Consider the following 6,709-nt stretch of genomic DNA (forward strand, 5'->3'; position numbering starts at 1 on the left):
TTCTTCCTCACCTTACCCCTTTTCTTTGAAATTTGTTTAGTGATAACACCTCCAGTGATCAAATATGCTCTTACAAAGTGATTTTGAAGTGTCAAGGTCAAATTTTGTCATTTAAAAGAGTTTTCAAGCAAAATTTGGTCACTAGGAATTAGGTCTAGGATTTGCTTTAACTCCTTCTAAAGTTGTCCAAATGTTGGTCCATGTCACCATTCAGCTGAGTCTATCATCATTCATAGGGTTTTCATTATCATCTCAGTGTCTAATGAGTCATTTTACACCTTGTCCATGCTTCAGTTGCACCTAGGCAGGGTCATTTCCCTCTCCTAGGGTTTTGAAAGCTAATTTCTCTTGGATGGTCAAATCACTAGAAAAACTTGTATCCAGATATTCATACACCTTCCCCTATCTTTCATGTACCTTATCCAACACTTCCCATCACTGAGATCCCCCAAATTCCTCATTTTTGCACAAACCCTAGTTTCTAGCTACAACTTGGCAATTTTCTAGGTTTGGCCTGTGTTTTTCCCTTTTGGACCCCTTCCCCTCACTCAATCTCTGAGATTCCACTTTCCCCTGCTTCCGAACATCCCTCCCCAATCCCAAAAATTTCCTCAAGAATTTAGAAGCCCCTTATCCCCTTCATTTCGCTTCATTTCGACAAAATTCCTTGTTTCACACATCGGGGCAAGTTTCATTCAAATGATGTTTCAGAGCAATCAAAGATGAATTTTGAAAAAATGAGAGAGGTTTTTGTCCACAACATGCCAAAGAAGAAAAACCTCCTTCACTTTTTGCACAGGTGTCATGGTTTTAGAGAAATGTCAAAATTGCAATCGCGGGATCCAAGGAGGTTGGCCAAGGCACTAAAATGACAGAAAAGGCCCGATCCACTCCAAATTTTGGTCAAAGACTCTTTGATTGAGCATGGTACTTGATTGGGGACTCCCAGCCCAAATTTCAAGAAATTTGGAGAAAATTTTGTCATTTGTGAATTTTTTGTGCAATTTACAAGTTTTCTCCATTAACGGGTCTCACCCCCCGTGCGACCCTTCATCCTGGAAACTCCATTTTGCAAAAACTCAGCATTTCCAGATTTTTCATGAGAAGTTACATATTCTCGTCAATGGACTTGAGATTTTATGAAGTTTTGGGCCTCGAGAAAGTCAAAAAACAAGCAAAAATTGACTTTCTGCCACATTTTTGAGTTGCAGAAAGCAGTCTTGGGAGATTGCAATTTTGGAGGGGCAAATGACCACGAAATTCAGAAATTCCAGTTGGGAACGTAGACTCATAGGCCTTTCCAACAAGCCTACTCTTGCTCAATTTGGCCACCTGGAAGTGCCCCAAATGGGGTCCCAAAGGCGCGCGACCCGTCAGGCAGAGGCGCGCGACCCATCAGGCAAACTTCTCCAAATTTCAGTGTACAGCTCGGAAAAACGCAGTTTGACCCTGTTTGACTTTTTGGGGTGGATTATTATCTTATTTGATGTAATTATTATACTTTATTGACACTTTTACTCTTATGTACCTCTTCTAGAAGATTCATTCATGAAAAAGTTGAAAATTAAATGAATGAATTGGTTTCCTAGCTTATAGAGGCAAGTTGTTTTGACTGCCTAGTTTGTAGTGCTTAGTTTAGAATTTGTTGAAATAGCTCCTAGGATAGTGAGCTCGACCCATGGAGGCAGGGAAAGAGGTTAGATGATCAATATTATGTACTTTCTTGCTCATTTTCATGGTTGGACTCTTGAGGGATAAGCTATCATTGTATTATTCACTGTATCTCTGCAATTTTTGGCTAAGGAAGACCAGGGTTTTGCAATCCTTTTTGGGATTCTTGTGGTTACATGTATTGATGGTGTGTTTATCTATGTACCTGTAAGTGTGTTATGTGAATCATTTCCTTTCTTTTCCTTCTGCACATTAAACAAACGAAGTGTTAATGTAAGAATTCATGACTGTCATGTTCTGCTTTTAAGTTTGTTTAATTTCAATGTTTTCTACTGTTTAAGGAGAATTCAAAGTTATTGTTTGCTCTCCTTAGCTCCTCACCTATCATTCCGGACCATCCACCTCAATCAAAGGCATCAATACTGTATCCTACCTTGCCCCAAAGAACCCCCTGCAGAAACTCTATCCAATCTCCGCACCCAAAATTGCCATCCCCTCAAATTGCCACCAAAAACCATAAAAAACCCCAAATCAACCTTTTGTTCAGTTTACTAGCCTAAAATCAGTGTTACCATATTGGTCATCTCATCCATTGAAGATCTCACCGAGATAGACCGGAGAGAGCCCTCTGACGCCCCGTAGGGCTAGCTACGAGGCGAAGTGGTTTGATGTTGCCTTGAGGTTTACATTTCTCAGCCTGAGGTGAAATTTCAAGCGCTAAAACGTCCTACCTAGACCAGGATATTGGCCAGGAGAAGGACTACCTCTTCAAGGGTAGGTCATGTTTAGTCAACCTCTCTGATACTGTTGGATGACTTGCCACCTGCTTCACCAGGTAAAGATAATCTTTCGGTTCTCGCTGAGGCAACGACTCATACAGTGGTTGATGGTGACTATGTGGAGAAGGAAGACAACACACCCTTGTCGGTCCTCTTTGGCATAATGAAGAAAAGAAAAGTGATGTCGAGTACAAGTAAGGACCCAACAGAGGGTTAGGTGGATGACAGGGCACAGGGTACTGAAACCCTCAATAATTTTGAAGAGCAAGGTACTGAAACCCTTGGTGTGATGGACGAGCAGGGTACTGAAACCCTCAACAATTTCGAAGAACAAGGTACTAAAGCCCCTGGTGAGATGAATGAACAGGGTACTAAAACCCCTCATAAAGTAAAAATTCAGGGCATTGAGACCCTTAATAACATTGAGATTTTGGGTGTTGAAACCCTTGATGATATTACAATGCAGGAACTGAAAGGTGAACAATATAGCTTTGACCTTGATAACGGTGGCACATGTATAGAATCGACTGTCGAGAAGTCTACGCCAGACGAATTAAGAGTGAAGAAATCCACCCTCTGTCTGAACATTCAGATAGAAGAACTCAAGAAACATGTCTATGGCTTGGAGGTATTAAATCAGGCCATGAAAGAATAGAGTACAATCCAAAAAGGAGCAAATGCAGAGTTGGCAGGAGCGGTGAAGGAACAAAAAAGACAAGTTAAGATATGGAAATATCGGGCCTCGAAGTGTTATGAACGTCTTAAGAAGGTGACCAAGAAACTCAATTAGGCTCGAAGCAGGAAGGCAAAGAGTAGGGATCAACATACAAGTTCAGAATTGAAGGGAGGCTTTTCTGTTTTGGTTTTTTTGCAGCAGGTAAAAGTTGTGTGAGGACCCACAACAGCTTAACGAGGGGAGGATGTTGGTAGGCTAAATTGCTTCATTTCTAACCCTTTTTTCTCTTTAAAACCATAACCTTAGACCTATGTTTTAACTGTGTAAACCTCCCTATTCTTGAACTAGTACAAGAATCGTCTCTTTTCCTACACTGACTTTATATTTCATGTTTAAGGGTTATGAATGTGCTTAATTAATCATTTTCATAGATTTTGTACCTTTAAATCTTTGCAACTAATATTTCTCTTCCTAAAAGTATTTGATAGGCAATGTATTGATCATCTCGTTAGCATGGTCGAGTGCAGGTAGGATTCTTGCACCACTGGCGAATCCTTAACTGTCGTGACAGCTCACCACTTCATGCGAACACCATGTTCTAGAACAATCAACTCAAGTTGGGCTCGGAGCGGAGAGGAAATTCAAGGATATGGTGGAGATTGGGTCGTCAAATGAATACCTATATTAGCATTTTGTTATAGTTGAAAGGCTTAGTATGAACTGCTATTGTTATTTTGTTATGGACGAAAGGCACAGATTGGAATGCTTGATGTAATTTGGTTACGGCCGCAGGCCTAAATGAATGTATAAAATATAGGATTCAGATAGAAAATGGTAGCTAGCGATAGCTACAGCAAGGATAATTTGATTTTTTCTTTTGTAATTTTGTTGGTATTTCCCTAGTTCTAGGCTGGATTCGAACTCATGATGTATATTTGCTGATTATTAATAGAAAGGGACTACGCCATGATTTCTCAATCTTGCATTGTAATTCTACTTTGATGCATTGATTAAGAGTTGAATCTTTGCGTTTCCTAAACAGGGAAATGAGTTGGTTGGCTAAGGCCCAGCCAACCCATCTTGTTTTCCCTCGTGTTCTTCTTTTTCGATTAAGGTGTGTTAATTTCATTTAAATGCAAAGTGTGAAGTAGATAGATGATTTTATTCTTCTGCAAATTTTAAACCTAATTTCATCGTTGTGTGACAGATCCGTGGTGTGCATGCTTGATTGAGTTTAATTTTATTATTTCTTTTCTTCAAAGTTTAATCTCATTTCTACCTAGATCGTGTAAGCACGCATTCATGCACTAGCGCATTTATAGTTTCACAGATTGATTCCTTTGGTTCATTACAATAATAGTCTTTTATTCTTATATAATTTACAAGCCTTAATGTGATTCTACAGTGTGTGATTTTCATTCTGAAGTGTTCTTGATATCTTGAACTAAACATGCTTTGCTAATTTGGAGTTGACGTCGTTGTGACACACTATTCTGCACCTGCACTTCATGCTGTTTAGGAAAGATCAGACTTTATGCGTAATTATTGTTAAAGAAAATCTTTCTGAGTTAAGAATGTCATGAGTGCAGATCAGTTCGTGTGAATAACTATTATAGGATTGAAGCATGCTGTCACAATTAGATGATCTCTTTGAATTGCATGAAGAAGTTCCTTGATTAAAGAAGAGTGCGCTTTGACTTTGGAAATTAATTCTTCTTTCAGGTATTAATATTGGTTGAAGTATCTCTTGGTTTGAGGAATTTATTTTGAAGTTTTGTTCACCTTTGCAAGTTCTTTTCCTAAGTTAACATATTCTTTATTTTCTTATAAGAAGGATGGGAAAACTTGGTGCAGGAACCTTTGTCCTGATACAGGAATCGATATCCTAATACAGGAACAGAGTGCTCTAGTGTGGCTCTAGTCCTGAGGCTTAGAGCTCCTGCATAAAGACATAAATCTTCAGTACAGGTGTAAAATATGCTTCCAACACCTAAACTTTGTTCTTGTACTAGTGCAAGCACATTGCAAAAGTATAGGAATAATAGCTTAGTGCAGGGAGAAAGATCTATAAGAAGTCAAATATCTTCAAGGGTCCAATTATTAACCTGACACACAACTATACTAAAGATAAACATAGATTTAGATGTTCATTAGTCAAAGATTGTTTGCAAGAAGTTTGAGAGTTACTTTCATTTATTTTCCTGCAAAAGTACTTTCTTGCACATTCCAGCACTAGAATATCTTTGGTGTGAATTTCCAGGTGATATTCTATTTTTGGTTCTGTAAGATTACAATTAAGGAAATAGGAATAGAGTTTGGAAATTTTCATATCATTTCTGGCATTTCATGTGCTTCGTCTTTAAGTTTACGAAACCCCCGGTTGACAATTAAGTGTTGAAGGAGTCTGCCTAACCACAATTCTTGCACCCAACAAAAACGTCATTTGGAGAAATAAGTGGTGTTTGGCCATGAGTGTCTTGTCATGAGTGAGTTTTCATGTTATTTACAAGATCATACCTCATCATCGCAAGTGGTGTTGCGTTTTTGAAAGTGGGGCATCATTGTAACTAAAGAAGACTTTAGACCATGTGGAGGATTAAAAGGACATTCTTGGCTTTCAGAAACATCCACCAAGTTCATTCTTCACCTTTTCATATGCTCTAGACATCAACCAGAAGTTTGTTGCACTATTGACAAAGCATTAGGGTTAGGGTTTTTGGTCTAGAGATGAATGTTTTGCATTTTTGGCGAAAGGAGGCTTGAAAGGGGTGTGTGTTATCACTAATATAGTTTCAACATCATCACCAACATGTGCAGCTTGTTCAGAGACCCCACTGTTTCTTAAACCATGAAAAATAGATGGCTCTACCCATGCACACAGTCAACATATTTTCACCATATCTCTTAAAACCTATACCCATTTACCATGAAATTTTTACAGTAGATGCATGGGGATAAGATGAATAAACCCACTTAATTTCAGGTTAAAATGCTTCATGGTTTTTTAGAAACGAGTCACCGTCATTTAAAACCATTTTTTTATTTTCTCAAGATCTGTGAGTCGTATTTGGCTCAAAATTGTTGTGAAGATGAGGTATGATTGTAGTATGCTTCTGTAAAAATTTCAGCTCCATTCGGCTTACCGTTTAGGATATATTTAAGAAATACAGTTGTTGTGCACAGGCGTTGTGCACAGAAACATAGTCATTTTTCACCCTCTCACCCGCCTCCAAGTCTTGGAAATTTTAGTTTATCATCCTTATATGTATTAATTCAAAATTATCAGGGGTCTAGGAGAGGTTGGAAGCATTTTGAGCTTCTTCTTTGGCTAGTTGGAGTGTTTCCCTCTGTCGCTGCGCAATTTTTCAAAACTTATTCATGGTCGGTTTTGTTGTAACAGTCATCTAAAGACCTGAGGATGTTGATGGACATGTTCATGATGATCAAAGTGACAGTTGGTTTCAAGAAAAGTCAGAGGATTATTTTCTTGTTGTGCACAACAACCTTCCTACACATGGACACAATCACATTTTTGAACAATTTTTTCACCCCAACATTGGCAAAGGAGAATTTTTATGACTTC

This window comes from Pinus tabuliformis, chromosome J, assembly GCF_031772625.1.
Source record: "Pinus tabuliformis cultivar Carrire ecotype Pingquan chromosome J, CPIR1, whole genome shotgun sequence".
NCBI lineage: Eukaryota > Viridiplantae > Streptophyta > Pinopsida > Pinales > Pinaceae > Pinus > Pinus tabuliformis.